The sequence below is a fragment of the Canis aureus genome, chromosome 32, assembly GCF_053574225.1.
Source record: "Canis aureus isolate CA01 chromosome 32, VMU_Caureus_v.1.0, whole genome shotgun sequence".
Taxonomy (NCBI): domain Eukaryota; kingdom Metazoa; phylum Chordata; class Mammalia; order Carnivora; family Canidae; genus Canis; species Canis aureus.
The window spans coordinates 43,766,027-43,787,695 of record NC_135642.1 but is presented as its reverse complement, the minus strand read 5'-3'; the positions used below and the strand labels follow the sequence as shown (position 1 = coordinate 43,787,695).

The window sequence follows — 21,669 nt, the reverse complement described above, 5'->3', positions numbered from 1 at the left end:
GAAAACTTGTGGATTAAACTATTAATATACTGGAAAGCTAAAATCTTTCATTAATTTTTAAATGCAGTATTTCTACCATCTTTTATTTTATCAGCAAATACATGATACTTCCTATGCCCCAGGCATATTTTAAGCACTTTGTAAATATTAGCTCATTAAAAACCCTCTGGCTTGGGTACTATCATTATCCTCATTTTACAGATGAGAAGATTAAGGCATAGAGAAATAAAGTAACTTTCCCAAGATCACATAGCTAATAAGCAGCAGAGATGAGATTCAATCCCAGGTCCAGAATCCATACTCTTAACCATAATGCAGTGCTGACTCTCAAAAAGTAATATGCCCCCGAAAGCCCATTTTTGGCTTATAGTTAAATATTGAACAAAAATCTGGTAAACAAATTAAGAGGGAAAAAATGGAGATAGCAAAAAGCAGAAAACCTATTATTTAGAATTCCGACACATCACCATGAGTATATTAGTATACTTCCCATCAGTCTTTTCCCCTTCTTCTTGTAGGGTTTTTTCCCTTTTTTTTTTTTTTTTTTTTTTGGTTTTTTCCCTTTTAATTATCACTCAGCATATATGATTTTCTAGAAAATGAAAAACCTTAATGTACTAGCCTTTCAGCATTTTTAGAATAACAGTTAAAATTAACTGAACACAACATATAGCAAAACTTAAAAAAAAAAAAAAAGATTGTATTTATTTACTAATGAGAGACACAGGCAGAGGGAGAAGCAGGGTCCACGCAGGGAGCCCGACGCGGGACTCGATCCTGGGTCTCCAAGATCAGGCCCTGGGCCAAAGGTGGCGCTAAACCGCTGAGCCACCCAGGCTGCCCCTTTGTGCTTGTTTTCTAGAACTTCACCTGCCAACCTCATAACGTAGATAGAAATATTCATTTTACAAATGGGGAAATTGAAGAACAGTTAAGAAATAAACTTAATGTCAAACATCTAGTATGTAGTTCAGCAGGATTCAAATTCAAGCAGTTTGACTCCTAACTAGAAGAACTCAACTACAAGAGGGTAGGATTATGGACTACCTGAAAAACAGTGATCATGTTTTTAGAGTAATGTATTTGTCTGGCTTAGTCTAAAATTAGGATGTTACCATACAGATTTATTTTACTTTGCCCTAACTCTGACTTAGACAACTAAAGTTTTTAGTATTCTAACTTTTCTGAGTAACTCTTCATGTCCTATTTTATGTCTTCCTTCATGTCTTCAAATATCTTATGTACTTCCTTCATCCGACGATCATCTGAATATTCATTATGTGCGAGGGACCATGCTAACAAGACATGGTGACAGGGTCTCTTTCCACTCAACATATGGTCAAGTTTCCCACAACTAATAAACACTAATATATATAAAAGGATAACAGCTTTGCCAAACAATTCAGTGGACTGAGTATGGAATCCTGCAATTCTCTGTCCCCTCTTCTATAAAGCAGATAAATGCCTTATTTTTCTTTTAATTCCTTAAGAGCGACTGAGAAATAATTACTCAATAGGTACTATTAATCGGTCTCACTCTTATCAGCAGGCAATGAAAAGTCTGTCCATTTTTAATACAAAGGAAATGAAAAAAATATTTTACTAAAAACCTTGGCTTACTAGGTTAGAAGTTTAAATTACTTTTAAAGTTCTATAAATATATTTTGGGTACAACCTTAATAGTCAACTGGTAAGTGGGAATGTCTAAAACATTCTAAGAAGCAGTCAAAAAAAAAAAACATGTTCACAGAAGGAGGTAAGACCACTGCTGCTTGATTTTACATGGAAATATTTTATCTTAAGCAGTCTTGATCTGAATCCCACTGATTATGAAATGGTGGAGGAAAGCCAAAGTTAAAAAGTAAAATGCAGCAGAAACTCTCCTGACCAGGTCACTGAGTGGCTTGATAGCCAACGACCATAGGTACGATTACCAACTTAAAACCTTACATTGGGGCAGCCCGGGTGGCTCAGCAGTCAGTCCAGGGTATGATCCTGGAGACCCGGGATCAAGTCCCGCATCCGGCTCCCTGCACGGAGCCTGCTTCTCTCACTGCCTATCTGTCTGTCTGTCTCTCTCTCTCTCTCTCTCTGTGTCTCTGTCTCTCATGAATAAGTAAAAAAATCTTTAAAAAAAAAAAAAATAGGGGATCCCTGGGTGGCTCAGCGGTTTAGCTCCTGCCTTCGGCTCAGGGTGTGATCCTGGAGTCCTGGGATCGAGTCCCACGTCGGGCTCCCTGTGTGGAACCTGCCTCTCCCTCTGCCTCTCTCTCTCTCTGTCTCTCATGAATGAATAAATAAAATCTTAAAAAAAAAAAAAAAAAAAAAAAAGAAAACTTACCCTGACAGGGGACCAGGAGCAGAAGCAACCTAAGAAACCAAGGTCAACAGATGGAGGAGCTTCTGTTTGTCCATAATTACTAGTTGTGTGCATGAACCCCTGGCAGGTTTCCTGACTGATGCATGCTTACATTAATGTTTACATGCAGCTGGCACACTTCCGGTTCATTTCTTATGTCTGTGTCCTCTGACAAGGTTCTCCAGGATGTCGTATCTATGCTATTATCTGGTACTTGCCGCCTTCCACTGCTACTCTTTTGCAGTCTGTAATTTGTCCCATCCTTGATTGTAAATTTATTGAGGAAGCAAGGTTAACCCCCAAAACAGCTTGGTGCCTTGAAAATAATAAGTGGTTTTTTTTTTTTTTAAGATTTATTTATTTATGATAGACATAGAAAGAGAGAGAGAGAGAGAGAAAGAGGCAGAGACACAGGAGGAGGGAGAAGCAGGCTCCATGCCGGAAGCCCCACATGGGACTGGATCCCGGGACACCAGGACCACGCCCTGGGCCAAAGGCAGGCGTTAAACCTCTGAGCCACCCAGGGATCCCCATAATAAGTGTTTATTAATGATGAGTGTATGGCTACACCCCAATCCTTACCATTTTGCAGAAATGCTCCTCGTCTCTCTGACTGGTATGCCCCAGGGGTCAGTCCTTGAACTCCTTCGCTATCAACCCTCACTCCTCAGGCATCCATCTCACCTCTACTGACAACTCCCAAATGTATCCAACCTGGACCATTTTCCTCTGACCGCGATTCATTTGTTCAACTGCTGACTTGACATCTCTATTACCATATCTATTAGACATCTCAAAAACTTAGCTAGGCTGGAAAAGAATTCCTGAACTCTTCCCAGAAACCTGCTCTGCCCACAGTCTTCACATCTCTGTTAATGACATCTCCATCCTGCCAGTTCTCAAGCCAAAAACCTTGGAGCCATCCTTAACAACTCTCTTTTCCCATTCTACATCCAATCCACCAACAAAGGTAGTTGGACCAAAACACAGTCAACTGGAGCCACATAAAAATAAACCCAGGCCTACTTTTATATACAAAAAAATAAATACATACACAGATTAGTATACATACATATATTTCCTAGCTCTTGGTCCACTGAGTGTGCCTAGAAGCAGTGACACTCTAGCAGCAACAAGCACACCTAGCGTCCAGATCTTGGCCTCAAAATACCATTCTTTGGTAAAAGGAGCCACAACTTCTTGAGAAAAATGAGACTAGGGCTATTGCAGGAAAAATACAAGATGAGCCTGAAGCATCTAGTAGTACTAGACAATAGAGAAGTTACACGTATACATACAAACAAAGGATAGGAGTATGGCAAAGGACACACGATCAACCTAAAAGAGATCCCAGTGGCCAAAGCTGGATAATCTGATCAATAAATAATGCTAGCACTGAACTATAACCCTAAGAATAAAATAAATATCCTGAATTGGAATTGACATAAATGATTAAACAGGTAGACAGAAAAACACATGAGAAGGGACAAGTCTTCCTTACAAAAGGATTCCAGTTAATAAACACAGAAAAAATGAGGGAAATAAAGAAGTACTTTCAGAACACAATAGCAATAATTACTGTAGGCATGATCTACTGATGAATGCTAAATTAGTGAGAAGAAACAGGATACTGGCAAAGCCTCAAAGTAATCCCCTCATCCCCAAATATTTACCAATTACTGTGGTGGTTTTAATATATGTCACAAGTTCTTGATTCTCCTCCCCCAAGAAGTAGGAGTTTAATTCCTCCTCTGCTTGAGTTCAGGCTGTACTTAGCAACCAGCTTCTACTGAACAGAGTATGGAAAGGGAAAAATAACTTTCCAGTGGAGAAACTTGCCAGAAAACACCTTAGCAAAGTGATCATCAGTGATAGATCATGTTGGTACCATGTATCTCCTATATGACATAAGAAGGGCACTTCACTTCTACGGTGTTCTTCCCCCCCAAAATCCATAACGCCACTCAAACAAGAAAACATCAGACAAACCTTAACTGAGGAACAGTCTACAAAATACCTAACTAGTACTCTTTAAAAGTATCAAGGTCATAAAAGAAAAGACCAAGAAACTGTCATACATTAGAAGAGATAAAGAAGACTCGACAACTAAAAGCAACATAATATCCTGGTTTAAATAATGGAATAGAAAAAAGGATGTTAGTGAAAAAATAAAATACAAATAAAATCAGGAGTTCAGCTGAAGCACTGTACCAATGTTAATTTCCTAGCTTGATAAATACACCATGATTATGGTAAGATGTTAACATTAGGGGAAACAGAGTGAAGGGTATATGGTAGTGGTTCTTTTTTTTTTTTTTAATATCTTATTTATGCATGAGAAACAGGGGGGAGGGCAGAGACACGCAGAGGGAGAAGCAGGCTCCATGCATGGAGTCTGACGTGGGACTCGATCCTGGGTCTCCAGGATCACGCCCTGGGCTGAAGGCAGCGCTAAACTGCTGAGCCACCCAGGCTGCCCGGTAGTGGTTCTTAATAGGAGCAATATCCCCCATAAGGGCCATTGGGCAATGTCTAGAAACATTTTTGATTGTTAGAACTGGGGAGATGGTACTGGCATAAAGGACAGGAGATTCTATAGAACATCCTACTGTATATAGGGCAACCCCCCACAACAAAGGATTATCTAGTCCAAAATGTCAATAGTGGGGAGACTAAGAAACACTGGTATAAGAGAACTCACTGTACCATCTGTGCAACTCTCTTATAAATCTAACCAATTCAATCGCTTTTCAATTCCCTGGTCTCTCAACTGGAGTTTTTAGGAGAACCGCCCAACAAGTCCTCTTGATTTTTCTGTGCCTCCTTAGACTACTTTCAAAACACTGGCCCAGAGCGAAGTTGTTTTTTTTTTTTTTTTTTTTTAAAGATTTTATTCGTTTATTCATGACAGAGAGAGAGAGAGAGAGAGAGAGAAAGGCAGAGACACAGGCAGGGGGAGCATCAGGCTCCATGCAGGGAGCCCGAAGTGGGACTCGATCCCAGGACCCCAGGATCAGGCCCTGGCTGAAGGGGGCGCTAAACCACTGAGCCACTGGGGCTGCCCCAGAGCTAAGTTTTTAAAGCATGTTAACTTCGCTTTTAAAGCGAAGTTTTTAAATCGTGTCATACCTTTACTCAAAACTCTGTAATAGTTTCCACTGCACAAAGTAAACAACCAAGTGCTTACAATGGCCTACAAATTCTACAAGATCTGGACCCAGTTATCTCTCTGACCTTACCATCTTCTCTTCTGTTCAGTCCTGTGCAGGTACACTAGCCAAGCACACCTCTGATTCAGGACCAATGCAACAAGTTTCTGCTACCTAGTATGACCCCTACTTCTTTTAAGTCTTTGCTCATTCATACTCTGTAGAATCCCTATCCCTCCTGCTTGCTTTTTCTCTGTAGCACTTATCACCTTCTCATATAACAATAACTCTCACTTATTTTAATGTCTGTCTCACCCTGTCTAGAATGCAACATTCATGAAGGCAACAATTCTGTGTTTGGTTCACTATTCGAACCTGCGCACCTAGAATAATGCCTGATACATGTACTAAATGCTCAACAAACATTTGTTAAATGAATGATATACCCCTGAAATCCTAAATTAAATATCCCAGTGTATTTCAACCACTTTTCAACACTATTGTGTTTTCTATCCTATCTCCTTAAGAAGAATGTGATCTGGAGGTGCCTGGCTGGCTCAGGTGATGTAGCATGTAACTCTTGATCTTGGGGTGTGAGTGTGAGCCCCACACTGGGCCTAGAGCTTACTTAAAAAATAAAAACTATTAAAGAAGAAGAAGAAAAGGAGTATGATTTGCAGAAAAACAGGCTTTGGATCATGGTTTCATCAGTTGATAGTGTATGTCTCTGGATAGATTGTTTAAACTGTTTAATCTTGTTTCTTCATCTGATGGAGAATGACAAAGGGAAGACTTTGTTAATAACACATTGTAGAGCAAGGTGGTAAAGTGTCTAGCATATAGTGGGTACCCCATAAATAAAAGCTAATAGTATTGCTTCCTCCTCACTAGCTCTTCAGCTTCACAGTGACATCTACCTAGCCCTTCATGCCCTTCATCTTCTCCCAATGAAATCACCCTTTCCAGTATTCCTGTTCACGATCCAGCCTGGACTCCAACCCTCGATATCATTAACTTCCTCGTCCTTCAGGAATCTCTCCTAAGCAGGCATCTGCAAAGCATTGGTTACCAACCTGGGTTCTGAAACTGAACTACCAGGCTTTGCAGGCCCAGCTGTTCATCTTACAATTAAGGAGATTAACAGTTACTACTTTATGAGCTCTTAGGAGTATTAAGCAGTTTCTTTAGTTATACACAGAGTGATCATGCTGGAGAAAAAAAAAAAAAAACCCACGGATCCAAGGTGTACGATCTCAAATGGGCCCTCAGTGCTGCTTAACAATCCTTCATTTTCTCGTCATGTCTGTGTCAGTGTGTCTGCCCTTCTCTCCCTCTCTCATTCACTTGGAAGCTATTATAAGCTCACATACTCTTTTTGAGAACTCTTACTCCACTACTTTCTCCTTCACTCTTAGCAGGTACTCAAACATGATACATGTTATCAACTCATTTTCCTTCTTGCCCCTATCAGAAACTTTTATCTCTGACTTTACCTCCTTCCTTTCTGTTCACTGGAAAAGGAAAATCACCTACTACCCAAGGCCAATTTCTCTACATATGCCTTGGATCCCACCCCCCGCTCACTGCTTACAAATCTCTGACTCCATCAATCACCTCTCACCCTCTCTCCCTGCCCATTTCTCCCCAACTTTGGTTCTTTTCCATCTCATATGAATCTATGCCCCAAATCCTCTTAATTTAAAAGAGGAGGGAGTAAACTTCTCTAAATCCCCTTATCTCCCTCCATCTATACTCTTTTTTTCAGTTATCTGTTAAAAACACTGTATTTGTACCGAAGTAGCTAAGTTTGTTCACTATTGACCCCCTAAATGCATAGTTTGCTTTTTTTCCATCCTGGGTCCGTCTGGCACAGATGGTTGGCTTCTCTTCAGTTGCCTGCCCCATACGGTAGCACACAACAAAAATGTAGGAATCATCCTATATCTTCAACCTTGCTCAGCTCTATCATCTGATTATTTACCTTATACTGTTGATAATACTTCCCAAATCTCTTACACATCCACCCCCCTCCTTTATATCCCTCATACTTTCAGGAATGGCTTCCTAACTGATCTTGCTTCCAGTTTTGCCCTTCTCTAATCCAGCATTCACTTCACTGGCAACATGATAGGTCTAAAACACAAATCTGATTCCATCACAGCATTTTTTCCCCCCACTAAATCTTCACAGCCTTCAGGATAAAGTTAAAGCTCCTTAACTTGGCTGATAAGGCATTCAGTGATTTCAGTGAGTCTTACCACTTCACTGGCCCCTGTTTGAAAACTGTGCTGTCCACCTTTGGCTACTGATTACTTGAATGTGACTAAATTGAAATGTGCTTTAAATTTAAAATACATACCAGATTCTGAAGACTTAGTATGAAAAAGGTAATGTTAAATATTCCAATTCTTTCAAAATACTGATTACATGTTGAAATGATAACATTTTAGCTATATCAGGTTAAATAATACACTTTTAAAATTAATTTCACTTTTTAATGCAGCTACTAGAAAATTCAAAAATACATATAACATATTTGTGGCTCCCATTATATGTTCACAGGACAGCACTAGTCTAACATGCCCTTTACCATATATCAGGGTGACAGGGTTAAGGGAAGGGGGGATGCCAGACAGGTTGAGCAAAATAGACTGGCGTTTTATCAAAAAAAAAATATATATATACAAATAAATATTAAATGTCCTTTCCCTTTTGCTGAACCCAGTTAAGTCCTATTTTTGAAGATTAGCTCAGGTAACGCATGAGGATGCATTCCAGGACTCTCCCTCCCCAAGACCCCAAGTCTTAATCAACTACCCCTCCTGCATGCTTCCACCCAGAGGAATCTACTTATACCTGTGTCATATATCACATCATATTGTTAATTATCAGTTATCAACTATCTTCTCCTCCTAAACGGTACTATCTTCTCCTCCATGCAAAAAGGCACATCATTCTACATATGCTCAGGGCCTATCATGCCTATCACTTGAAAAACAATCAAAATATTTGTCAAAGAAACATGAACTATCTGTTCCTGGCCTGAAAGTTCCTAGAATTTCTAGTTCTACAAGGAAAGCAAACCAGCAATGAAGGAGCCTAGACTTTCCAGGGAGCTCTAGTAAGGAAAGGACTGGGATGGTGGTGAGGAGTAGGAATTACAGAGAGAACAGCAAGGAGCAAGTAAAGCTCATCACACACACCTGCCTGTCACAGTGGAGACAGGGATCTGCAGCAGTGAGATGGAACCTTGAACTCACTCTTGGCAAGCCAGGGGCCACAGTCTGGTTCCTAAATTACTTAAACAACCCAACCAACAAAAAGAGTGTGATTTGGCAGGTTTAAACACAAACAGCTAGAGCCCAGCACCTGTTCCACTTAAACAGCACATCATTACAGTTAAAAACAACAACAAATCTCTCTCATGAAGCAAATGCTAATCTCATGATGCTTCACCATGGAGCAATTTAGAAGAGTTATTATATGAAATGTGCCAAAGCATGAATTTATGGCTGATGCTTATTTGGCAAATAAGGTTGGCACTGCTAGATGTTGAAAAACATGTATGCAAATAAGCAAATAAAAGTTTTTAAGCTCTCCGACTTAAATATTTACATTACCATAAATGTACAAAGATAAATGTTTATATGAGTACACATATAATGCATTCCAGGAACACATTTTTTAATGTGATTGTCAGAAACAGCTATAAAGTGGCATTACTTCTTTATGGGCCTCAGGGTAGACTCTTAAAAATGGATTCTGACAGAATGTTAATGGGGCCCAAACATCAGCAAGGAAGTTTTTCTCTGCACTATCACTGGGTAAAGTGAATACTCATCATAACAGCTCGAAGCAATCTTCTCTTGTCCTTTCGCCCAAATATTTTCTTCCCCTACTGGGACCCAGCCAAACAGAAATACCAGCTCCTAAATGGCAGAGAGGGGATGGAAAGGACCACACATCACCAGCCTCAAGGAAAAGGGCTTGAGGCTTTTCCCCCCCATGTAATATAATCAAGCTACAGTCTCCAAAATAAAGACATGATAAAATATTTCCCCTTCTGACAGCTACGGAAAGAGGTTTGTTTTTCGCATACTTGGTGAATTGGTCATGGCCCAGCTCCCCGGCAATGGCAGGCACCCTGCTCCCGCTCGCCGGAGTCCCCGGGCGGGGGCCTGGGCCGGGGGCGGCCCCACCTGCCGGGAGCGCCTGCCGCGCGAGTGTCCGCGGACGCCCGGGGCCGGGGCCGGGGCCGGGGGGCGCGTCGGGGTCCCCGCGGGGGAGGGGGAGGGCGGGCGCGGCCCGCAGCAGGCGCCCAGGTCGGCGGCCGGGTGGAAGTCCCCGATCCGCGAGCGGGCCGGGCGTGCCGGGCTCCAGGGGCGAGGCCGCCACCACGAGGCCGGCTCCGCGCCTCCACGCGCGTCCGGGGCAGCGCTGGGGCCGACACCGAAGTCGTGCCCTCGGCCGGCCGGGGCGGGGGGGGGGGGGAGGGGAGGGAGGGGAGGGGAGGGAGGGGGGAGGGGGCTGCCCGCCCTCCCGCCAGCGGGTCGCAAAGTAGCCCCGACCCAGGAGCCCGCGGGCGACCGAGGGCCGAGACCAGCCGCCGCGGCCCGCAGGAGAGCGGGCGGGCGGGGGAGCCTCCGGGGCCGAGCGGGGCCGCCGACACGCAGCAGCGCCCGCGTCCAGCCCCCGCAGCTGCACTTTCCCCAGCGGCAGCCCCGCCGCGCCCGGGGGCGCCCCTGCGCCAGCTCCAACTTTCCCTCCTCTGGGGGGCGCCGGGCGACCGGGGCGGCCGTCCTCGCCGGGGGGCGGGGGGCGGGGGGAGCTCCGGGGCGGGGCTCCGGGCGGCGGAGGGGGGGGCGGCGGGGCTCGGGACGGCGGGGAGGGGGGCGGGGGGCCGGCGGGGAGGGTGCAGGGGGTGCAGGGGGGCGGCGGGGAGGGGTGCAGGGGGGCGGCGGGAAGGTGCAGGGGAGCGGCGGGGAGGGTGCAGGGGGCGGCGGGAAGGTGCAGGGGAGAGGCGAGGAGGGTGCAGGGGGCGGCGGGGAGGGCTGCAGGGGGGGACGGGGCTCGGGACGGCGGCGGGGGGTGCAGAGGGGGACGGGGGAAGGACGGCGAGGAGGGCAGCGGGGGGGGGGGCGTTGCAGGGGAGCGGCGGGGCCCCGGGGAGGAGTGCAGGGGGCTCGGGGCGGCCGCACAGCCCGCACCGGGCAGGACGCACCGGCCGCCTGCGCCCCCGTGGCGCCGCCCCACGACCCCGCGCGCCCCGCCCGGGCTCCGCCGGGGCAGCACTCGCCCCCCGGGCCGGCCGGCGCCGGGGAGGGGACCGAGGGGACGCGGGCAGCCCTGGCCCCGTTACCTGGAAGGCGCGCGTGCCGCTGGGGCGACCACCATCGCCGGCCGGCCCGTCCCCCGCCCGGTGACCGCGGCCGCCGCCGCCGAGCAACTGACACTAACAAGTAACTAACTACTGGCCGCCGCCGAGCCTGCCGAGCCTGCCGCGCGCTCCCGCCGCCCGCCGCCCGCCGCCCGCCCGGCCCACCAGCCCGCGCGCCCGCCTCCTCCCGGCCCGCGCGCCGCCCCTCCGCGCGCACCCGCCGCGGCTCCCCGCGGAGCGAGCACGCGCACGCGCACGAGCCCCCGCTCGGCCGTCTCCCCGGGCTCGCCCCGGGCCCGGGGGAGGAGCCACCGCGAGGCCCCGCCCACCTCCGGACCATCAGCCTATGAGGGCTCCAGACTGACCGGCGGGGGCGTGGCCGAGGGAAGAGGGCGGGACGACCGGGCCCTTGGGCTAAAGCCAAGGGAAATTCGGGTTCCGCTCAGTCCCAGACGGAAAGGGCGGCAGGTCGTTCGCCCTTTCGGTGCCGAAGCCCCCTGGCCAGCCTGCCGTCGAGTGCAAAACACGTGTTTCCAAGGGCCCCCAGCATCCCGTAATTACCGAGTCCTTTCTGCAGGCCTTAGCGACGTCAAAAACTACATCTCCCAGGAAGCTCCGCGAAAGCCGGCCTCACCTTGCGTCATCACGTAGTCCCTCGCCGCATTGGAACAAAATAATCCCTTCGTTTTTCTCAAGGTACGGGGGGTAATAGTCCCTTTTCCTCCTCGCCGGAGCAATTCTAAACGCCATCGCGACAAGGAAGGCTGCGTCGGGGGAGGTGGCTCAGCGGCCGGGCGAAGGGAAAGGAAAGATAGCGAAAGAAAGTGCTGCGGAGGAATTTCCCCCGCCGCGAGACGCCGCAGCGAGCGGAGTGCAGGCGACCGAGAGGGGCTCAGGGGACTGTCCTCCGTGCGGGGGCCTCTGCGGGCCCCGTCCCCGCCTGCCCCTGCCGCCAGCAGGCCGGTAAGCAGGGCGGGCTGCGGGGTGGCCACGGCCGAGCGGCCCCGCGCCCCCCCAACGCCGTCTCCTTTGGCCGTTGTGGCCGGTTCGGCTCGGCTTGAGGCCGCCCGAACGGGGGCGCCCCACTTCCGGTGGGGGAGGGGCGGCCGGAGCCGCTTCCGGTGGGGGCGGGGGCGTGGTGCGCGCGGCGCGGCGCGGCGGGCGCGGCGTCCTGAGGTTGGGGGCGTGTGCGCCGCGGGAGGGTCGGCCGTGGCTCGTGGCTCGTGGCTCGTGGCTCGCCGCCCGGATCCCGGAGCTCTGTCTCCCCGCGTTAGGAGGGAACAGCTCCTCCCCCAGGTGTTCGCAGGGCGCTGTTAGACCCCCTCGGCTCCGGCACGTCCGCGCGCCCTCCGTGCCCCCGGCCCGAGCCAGGTGTCCCAGCCGGAGGCAGGTGTCCCGGCCCGAGCCCGAAGCAAGTGTCTCGGCCAGAGCCAGGTGTCCCGGCCCGAGCCTGAAGCAGGTGCCCTAGCCTGAGCCAGGTGTCCTGGCCCCAGCCCGAAGCAGGTGTCCCGGCCCAAGCCCGAGGCAAGTGTCCCAGCCGGAGCCAGGTGCCTCGGCTGGGGCCAGGTGTCCCAGCCCGAGCCTGAAGCAGGTGTCCCGGCCTGAGCCAGGTGTCCTGGCCCAAGCAGGTGTCCCAGCCGGAGGCAGGTGTCCCGGCCCAAGCTAGGTGTCCCAGCCCGAGGCAAGTGTCCTGGCCCCAGCCCGAAGCAGGTGTCCCAGCCTGAGCCAGCTGGAGCCAGGTGCCTCGGCTGGGGCCAGGTGTCCCAGCCCGAGCCTGAAGCAGGTGTCCCAGCCTGAGCCAGGTGTCCTGGCCCAAGCAGGTGTCCCGGCCTGAGCCAGGTGTCCTGGCCCAAGCAGGTGTCCCGGCCTGAGCCAGGTGTCCTGGCCCAAGCAGGAGTCCCAGCCAGAGGCAGGTGTCCTGGCCCGAGCCCGAAGCAGGTGTCCCGGCCCAAGCTAGGTGTCCCAGCCCGAAGCAGGTGTCCCGGCCCAAGCCCGAGGCAAGTGTCCCAGCCTGAGCCAGCTGGAGCCAGGTGCCTCGGCTGGGGCCAGGTGTCCCAGCCCGAGCCTGAAGCAGATGTCCCAGCCTGAGCCAGGTGTCCTGGCCCAAACCGGTGTCCCGGCCCAAGCCAGGTGTCCCAGCCCAAGCCAGGTGTCCTGGCCCCAGCCGGAAGCAGGTGTCCCGGCCCGAGGCAAGTGTCCCAGCCTCTCCGACCGCCGGCCCCACGCCTGCCCCCAGGACTCTCGCTTGGCCCGGAGCGGGGAGGCATCTTCACCTGGCAGGGGTGAAGCCTTTGGTGTCCCCTTAACCCATACCGAGTGCTCTTCGGCTCCTACACCTGTTGATTTTAGGCGGCAGCTTTCGCCTTGTAGCTGAAAACCACTTACTTCCTCAGGCCTGAAAATTCTTACCTGTCCCTGTCACGGAGCTCCTGGGACAGCTGTAGGTCGATACATTCCCCCGCCCCCTCCACCTTTGTAATTTAAGTAATTTCAGCCCCGATGAAAACCTGGTATCTGCCCTTTCTGTTTGCAAACCATGCTGCGGAGATCATGGTACTCAGGTTTTAAGTAAGCAGGGCATTTGGCTCACGGAAGACAGAAGATGGGTAAGACAGGACTTTTTTTTTTTTTTCCTATGTTGTCAGTGTTTTATTATAAGAAGCAATGTGTAAAGTGGTAATAAACACTCAATTTTTCTTGTCTTCTCCTTTCAAGTATCACAGGTGTGTGTGTTTGTACTAATGGAATCCATCCGTTTGGAGCCTATGAAATCTCAACTGTAGTGATTTTATTTTAATTTTTTTTGTAGTGATTTTAGAATATCAAGTAAACTGTAAGGTCTTTAAAGGATTTTTAAAAGCATAAGGCCCATGTTTCGTTTTGTTTTTTCCTTTGGGATTTGTTACCTATTCTATCCTCTGAATTTGCAATTGTCTTAATTCTAGTTCTTTGAAAAAGCCATTATTATTTATTAGAAAAATGTGGGGTTCTTTGTTTGTTTTAATTCATGAGAGGCAGAGAGACAGAAGCAGAAGCAGAGGGATCCCTGGGTGGCGCATCGGTTTGGCGCCTGCCTTTGGCCCAGGGCGGGATCCGGGAGACCCTGGATCGAATCCCACATCGGGCTCCCGGTGCATGGAGCCTGCTTCTCCCTCTGCCTGTGTCTCTGCCTCTCTCTCTCTCTCTCTCTTTGTGACTATCATAAATAAATAAATAATTAAAAAAAAAAAAAAGAAGCAGAAGCAGAGACACAGACAGAGGGACAAGCAGGCTCCTTGCAAGGAACCCAGTGTGGGACTCAATCCCGGATCTCCAGGATCACGCATGCCCTGGGCCGAAGGCAGACGCTAAACCGCTGAGCCACCCAGGGATCCCTGAAAAAATGTGTTTTAAACTAAATATTACAGTAAGGGAAAAAATACATGTTTTAACCTTATGTAAACATTGGGGGGAAAAAATCTAAGACCCTAAAATCAGTGAGTTATCCTTTGAAAGACTACAGAATTTCTGCAGTAATTGAAAAGGCAAGACACGATAATGTCTATGTTATTATTAATTGAAGGTTAGGGACATGTAGACTGCCTCAAGCAAGTATTAATTAATTGATTGGACAGAAAGTGTTCACTGTCTTCCATATTATTAAAGTATAAAAGAAAATGTGATACGATCACCCTGACAAATTAAACTATAGTATTAGGAATTACTGCAGTAAGCAAAGATCGTGGAACTTTTAAATGAAAAAGATAGAGAAAATGTAGTTAAAATATTGATTGAGATACAGTAGTATTGCTTTTAGGAAACTAGAGAGCAAAGGAGTTTTTTTTAATTGGGTCTTTATGCTATTCCATGGAAGAATTGCAGTGTAACAGAAGAAAATTTGCTGCAGCTGAAAGACAAGCAGCTTGCAGAACTGTCTGTTCTGAAGAAAGTAATATATACACCACATATCTGAAAGAAGACATTTTGTGACAAGTGGCAGTTTTTCATTGGTCCCATCAAAGAAGAAATATTAGAAAAGCCTGTGAAAAACAGAGAGCAAGTCCATGGAGCCTGGCTTTTATTTTCTTTAAATCTTTAAAAAGTGTTTCTTTAGAAAGGCTTGTTATCTTCCAAAGATTTTTTTTTCCCCTCTGTGCTCTCTGTTGCAGTTTTCTTTGTATGTTTTAATAGAATCAAAATTAGAAAAATAGGGCCGCCTGGGTGGCTCAGTCTGTTAAATGTCTGCCTTTGGCTTGGGTCATGATGGAGCCGCAGTCAGACTCCCTGCCTTGTGAGGACTGTGATTCTCTGCCCTCCTGGCCCCTCTCCTTCTGCCCCTCTTCCTGCTCCTGCTCTCTCTCAAGTAAATAATTTAAAATTTTTTTACAAATTAGAAAAAGACTTAGGGAAGTGAACTCCATTACTCCTTAGAGTTAATGATTTTGAGATTTTCATTCCATTTCTTACTATCTATAAGCAAGAATTGTCCGTACATTCCATTTCTTACTATCTATAAGCAAGAAATTGTCCGTACTCAGATTAGGTTTTTCTTTTCCAAAGAAACCATTTTCTTTTCCAGAAACAGCCATTGGTTATACTGCTCACAACAGTTTAAAATATTAAAATAATAAGTTAAAATTCTGGATTCCATTTCACTGAAATTTGATTATCCAGAGTGCTAGGTACTATTTTTTTTTTTTTAAGATTTTGTTTATTCATGAGAGACACAGAGAGAGAGGCAGAGACATAGGCAGAGGGAGAAGTAGGCTCCATGCAGGGAGCCTGATGTGGGACTCCAGGATCACGCCCTGAGCCAAAGGCAGACACTCAACCACTGAGCCACTCAGGCATCCTGCTAGGTACTATATTAAGTGCAAAAGTGTCTTTTAATTTCTTTTGTCCATCTCTCTCTCTCTCTCTTTTTTTTTTTTTTAAGATTTTATTTATTCATTTGAGAGAGAGCAGGAGCAGAGAGAGGGGCAGAGGGAGAAGCATACTCCCCACTGAGGAGGGTGGGGGGCAGGGCTCCACCCTAGGATCCTGAGATCGTGACCTGAGTCAAAGGCAGATGCTTAATGATCTGAGTACACACACACACACACACACACACACACACATCCGGCCCCCAGTGTCCACCAATTACCTTTTTGTATGTTTGTTATTTTGGTAGTTTGTTTTGGCCATGGGGTTGAGTGTTGAAGAAAGTATCCTAACTACTTGAATGGTTTTTAAACTTACTACTCTGCTGTCTTTTCTTTTTTTTCTGCTGTCTTTATTTCAAGAACTTCAAGAGGATTCAAATGAAAATACCCCTTACGTGACTTTTCATTATGTCAGCAAAAGTTTATTGAGTGCTTACTGTGGGATAGACCCCTATTCTGGGAACTTGTGATGTGTCAGTGAATGCAGACAAATAACCATATTCTCTTGGAATTTACTCTCTAGTCTCCAAATAAAAAGTAGAATAGTGCTCCCTTGGTATCCCTAAATAAGATCTATCGTATAATCATTGTTCATACTGAATTGAGAGCAGCCCTAAACTTCATCTCTCTTGATCTTGATCTCCAAGCCATTCTAAACCCAGTTTTGAATATTTCAGTGTAATTTTTCTCCAGACCATTAAAGCTCCTTTGTTAAATATTTAGTGCTTTTTTTTTGGCGCATGCATCATGAACTTATCATTCTGGCCTCCTTTATGTAGTAAAAACAAAAGTGAGCAATTCAGAAAATAGGGGATCAGAGAGGCCTAGTTCCAAAACTGATGTCCACCTTTTACTAGCTGAGCTTACTAGCTTGGTTACCTTGAACAATTTGTTTGATCTCTCTGAGCCTCAGTTGCCATACCTAAATAGGGTTGTTTGGTGGACTGAGGATAGTCTGTGTAAATCACCTGGCACAATGCCTAGAGTTAGGAGCTTAATGAATGTAATTACTTTATTCCCAGTCTCTTCTGCTATTTTGGCTATTAGGATTTGCCTGTGTATGTGTTTTAAACCTTACATGTCCTCAAAAGTATGGAGATGCAGTGCTAGAATTTTTGAAATTATGCCTTCCCCCAGCAGCTTGTTTAGCAATCCAGATTTTACTTTTTATTCCTTGTGGAAAGGAGAAATCTCTAATTTCCATGATCACTTTAGAAAATATACATAATAGGGATCCCTGGGTGGCGCAGCGGTTTAGCGCCTCCCTTTGGCCCAGGGCGCGATCCTGGAGACCCGGGATCGAATCCCACATCGGGCTCCCAGTGCATGGAGCCTGCTTCTCCCTCTGCCTGTGTCTCTGCCTCTCTCTCTCTCTCTCTGTGTGTGACTATCATAAATTAAAAAAAAAGAAAGAAAAAGAAAGAAAGAAAAGAAAAAAGAAAAGAAAAAGAAAGAAAGAAAATATAATAGAAAAATTTCAAGAAAAGATTAGGGAATCACTAAAGTAATTTGAATTGTAGAAAGACTTTCAAATGATTCTTCTAAATCTACTTTATATATATATATATATGTTTTATTTATTTGAGAGAGAGAGAGTGAGAACAAGCAGAGGGAGCTACAGAGGGAGAGGGAGAAGCAGGCAACCCGCTGGGCAGGTAGCTGGATATGGGGCTAGAACCCAGGACCCTGGGCCAGAACCTGAGCTGAACGCAGATGCTTAACCAACTGAGCCACCCAGGCACTTCATTCTTAACCTATTTAGTCACTAAGCCTAACATTCAAGAGCCTTCACTCATTACCCATCTACACATTCCTAACTGGATTGGTCTCTTTAAAAAATTCTGTAGTGTACCCAGCCTTACAATCATTGTTCTTGCTATCCTCCTCCTGAAACACTTTCTCTTTTCCTAGGAATCCCTACCTATCAAAATGCCATCATCTTGGAGGCTCTATCATCTTCAGTACTTTGGGAAGTATTTTCTGATGTCTATCCTTCTCCACTCTTTCAAGCATATATGCTCTGCTCATTGACCCTCCAGAGCCTTTTGTACTTTCCTTATGCCATTTGATACCCAGTGCTGCTGCTGGTGTTGGCTTTTGTCGTTGCTTTTTTTTTTTTTTTAATGTAGAGCTTATCTGCTGCCATAAAAGGCTGCATTTTATCTTATTCCTGTCCATGTCTGCTGAAATACGTGGCAGCTGAAATACGTGGCACAGTGCTATTCACAAGTATCCAGTGCATATTGTGGAGTTGAATTGGCACTTGGGGTATGATGGAACTTAGTAACTTTTGTGCACTATTTATACCCAACATTAAACACAGTGACGGTGTACAACTCAAATATCTGCCAAATGAAGGAATGAATAGCTCCTTATTCTCACATTTGTGAGCATCTCAGGGTGTCAGTGTAGCAATGAGCATATATTAAATAACTACTGTATGATCAAACTGTAAGAATTAATCCCTGTCCTCAATTTAATTGAAAAGAAGTTAAAATTAATATGTGTAGACTGAAGACTTCAGGTGTTTGAAAGTGCAGTGGAGAGGTCAGTATAGAATTGTTTGCATTGTGAGAGATAACCCAAGCTATCCGAACTCAGAAACAATAGATTTGGATATCAAGAGGTACTTAATTTGCATTTCCATTCATAGTTTGCATACCCAAGAAAATTGAAAATATATTCACACAAAAACTTTTATACAAGTGTTCATATTGCATATTGTTCACAACAGCATTACTCATAAGAGTCAAAAAATAGAAACAAACCAAAATATTCATCAGTTGATAAATAAAGTGAGGTATAGCCATACAAGGAAATATTATTCATCAATAAAAAGGAATGAAGTAGTGATACATACTATGTCATGGATGAACTTTGAGGATATTACACTCAAGTGAAAGAAGCCAGACACAGAAAGCCATATAATGTATGATTTCACTTATATGAGATGTCCATAGAGACAAAGTATATTAGAGGTTGGCAGGGGTTGGAGGTGGGGGATGGGGAGTGACTGCTAACGGGTATGGAGTTTCTTCTGGGAGTAATGAAAATGTTCTGGAATTAGATAATGGTGATGGTTGTACAACCTTGATACTAAAACACCTCGTATAACCAACATATTAAAAACCACTGAAATTGTACACTGAAGAGGTATATGAATTATATCTTTAAAAAAGAAGGAGGGACGCCTGGGTGGCTCAGTGGTTAAGCATCTGCCTTCGGTCCTGAGGACCCAGAATCAAGTCCCACATCGGGCTCCCTGCATGGAGCCTGCTTCTCCCTCTGCCTCTCTGTGTGTCCCTCATGAATAAATAAATAAAATTTTTTTAAAAAAAAAAGAGATACTTAAATCTGAAGAATTTGGATTTTGGATGGAACTGGAAGAAAGAAGCAAGAGTATGGAAGCAAGGAGGTGATAATTTTTCCTCAGATCCTAGAGGGAAATATAAGTGGCTAGGTACAAGACTAAGGATATGGTGAGGATGGGTGTGAAGGTTTCTGGCTATCTTGTGTCTTAAATAAAGCAGGCAGTGAGGCAGTTGATTAGACTAGAAGGAGAAAAACATCCTAGGATTTTGAAGGAAGCATCAGATTTCTTTTTGATTTGGTCAAGGATATGGTATCATCAACTTGGTTTCCTTGTGAAGGTCAACTGAATTTAGAGGATAAAAGTATCAGAAGTTAAGGGGGTAGCAATTGTTGATAGCAATCAACAATGAAGTTAATGGAAAAGGTTGGAGAACAGAGACTAGACAAAGTTACAAGAATTTGATTCTAAAATTATACTGAGATGATGAAATCAGAAAATCTTAAATGAGAGGGAACCAAGGGCAGTGATTTGAAGAGGTCAGTGCAAATAAAGGTATTCATCTGAAGATGTACTTGAGTACCTTTTATGTGCCAGGCATTGTTAAGTAAAACTGTAGCTGTTATCTTTATTTGAATTTTTGTCTTAAAATAAAGTCTTTTGAGGTTATTGGTTCTAAGAGTTTGGACATCTTATAGTTCTCGATACAATACTGTATTATTTCTCTGAAAGGTTGTACTAATTTTGGGTGTCACCAGCAATGTATGAGTGTGTTGTATTCCCCATAATTTCACCAGCAAGTTTTTGTCTAATGGAAAAGATACAAAATTATTCTTCATTTTGGCTGTTGCTTTTAATACACCACTTTCTATACCGTGGAACTGGCATCTATTGGAACATGAAAGAATTAAAAGCCTTTATATTTGCTCCCCCATCTAGAACGGATTCTTTAAAGGATTTGGATTTTTTTAAGAACCTAGAAACCAAACCAGCTTCTAATTTGAATCAACTTAAAAACTACTTTATTTTATGGCACTCTCCTTATTTTCTAGATACTCGTATTCAAACCAAAGTTAGCCATAATGCCAAATACCATTTGACTAACTTAATTTTAATAATTGGATGTTGTGGGTATTGACTAACTTCATCTTACCTATGAAAAAATTGAGACTTAGAGAGCTTAGGTCACTTGCCAAAATCACTTAACCAATAAGTGATACGGACAGCATTTGAATGCCTCTCAGGCAAGTTATCATTCTCATACTCCATAATCCTTCATTATCACTACTAAAATTTTCTAGAGGCTAACAAGCTGGAAGAGAAATGGCACTTAGATAGGCACTTATCTATGCATATAATGAATCAGAGAAGTTTTTTTGTTTGTTTCATATTGTTTTTCTTAGGGAGGTTACAGTGCATAGACAGAGAGGAAGGTCTCTCTTTAAGCCTACATTTCAAGGCCCTTTCTGTTTATCCCTGATGAGCAGGTACATACTGTCCCAAAATCTATAATAGGAGCAAAGGAGAAAGAGGAAGGCAGTGATAGAAAAGCAACTGCCCTTGAGTATATACATTGAGATTCATCTGATGGTCAAAGGAGCAGACAAATGGCCCTAAGAGAATCCCATAAAGTGACTTTTAAAATAATAACTTCAAATCTAACCTGGTAATGAGGTTAATAAGATGATCAAAATTTTTTTTAAAAAGATACTCAAATCGTAGTAGGCATTAGCAAAAGAAAAATTCTTCCACTTTTATTCAAGTATCATATACTCGCTAAATATATTTAAGATTAGGAATATTCTTTTTCAAAAGATTTTATTATTTAAGAGAGAGGGAGAATGAGCGGCGAAAGGGGCAGAAGGAGAGGAAGAAGCAGACTGCCCATGAGCAGGGAGGCCTGATGTGGGGCTCCATCCCAGGATCCTGGGATCAAGACCCAAGCTGAAAGCAGACATTTAACTGACTGAGCCACCCAGGCACCTCAAGATTAGAAATATTAAACAAGAGATGTCATTTTCCAATACTGGTTTATAGTTAGATAAAATACAATCCCAATATATAGGTAAGATGATGAAGGCCCAAAATTATGCACCAAGCAAATAACACAACAGGTTGCTAGAACACAGGCCACCTGCTTCCCAGTATGGTTTACTAAATTGGCTAAAAGAGAAAACAGTAACGTGGGGTTATTTTGTAATTTATATGCATAATTTTTTATAATTTAATATGTTATCCTCAAGAGAGATTATTTCTTTGTGTATCTTCAAGCAGCAGTAATATAGATCCACACACCAGATTACTAAATGTTAGGTTAGAATAAGCAGTACTAAAGACCAAGTTAAACCCAGGTATATCAGATAGCCAATCTGTAAATTACACCTAAATATTTATCTGTATCCAACATTGCATTGATGAGGGTGGGAAACGCATATCTTTTGAAACTTTATCACAGAAACATTATTCATAAGCGATTATGATGTATATATTTTTAAGATTTTTATTTATTTATGAGAGTCAGAGGGAGAGAGAGAGGCAGAGGCAGAGACACAGGCAGAGAGAGAGGCAGGTTC

The 21,669-nt window shown here is 45.2% G+C and overlaps 2 protein-coding genes across 38 annotated transcripts in view; one reads left to right on the top strand and one right to left on the bottom strand.

Moving 5' to 3' along the window:
- Window positions 1–11,962, bottom strand: part of PEAK1 (pseudopodium enriched atypical kinase 1) — a 293,696-nt gene extending 281,734 nt beyond the window's left edge. For 18 of the 35 annotated variants that reach the window (XM_077882020.1, XM_077882017.1, XM_077881988.1 and 15 more), the window contains exon 1: window positions 10,868–11,018. The gene's annotated coding sequence lies outside the window, so the exon portion shown is untranslated. Of the gene's footprint in view, window positions 1–8,711; window positions 8,808–10,867; window positions 11,019–11,446 lie in introns of those variants that run through there. The other 17 variants (XM_077881985.1, XM_077881986.1, XM_077882016.1 and 14 more) reach the window with 3 other exon arrangements.
- The window catches only part of HMG20A (high mobility group 20A), a 77,561-nt gene continuing 67,199 nt past the window's right edge, over window positions 11,308–21,669 (top strand). Inside the window, exon 1 of one of the 3 annotated variants that reach the window (XM_077882029.1) lies at window positions 11,308–11,581. The gene's annotated coding sequence lies outside the window, so the exon portion shown is untranslated. Of the gene's footprint in view, window positions 11,849–21,669 lie in introns of all 3 variants that reach the window. The other 2 variants (XM_077882030.1, XM_077882028.1) reach the window with 2 other exon arrangements.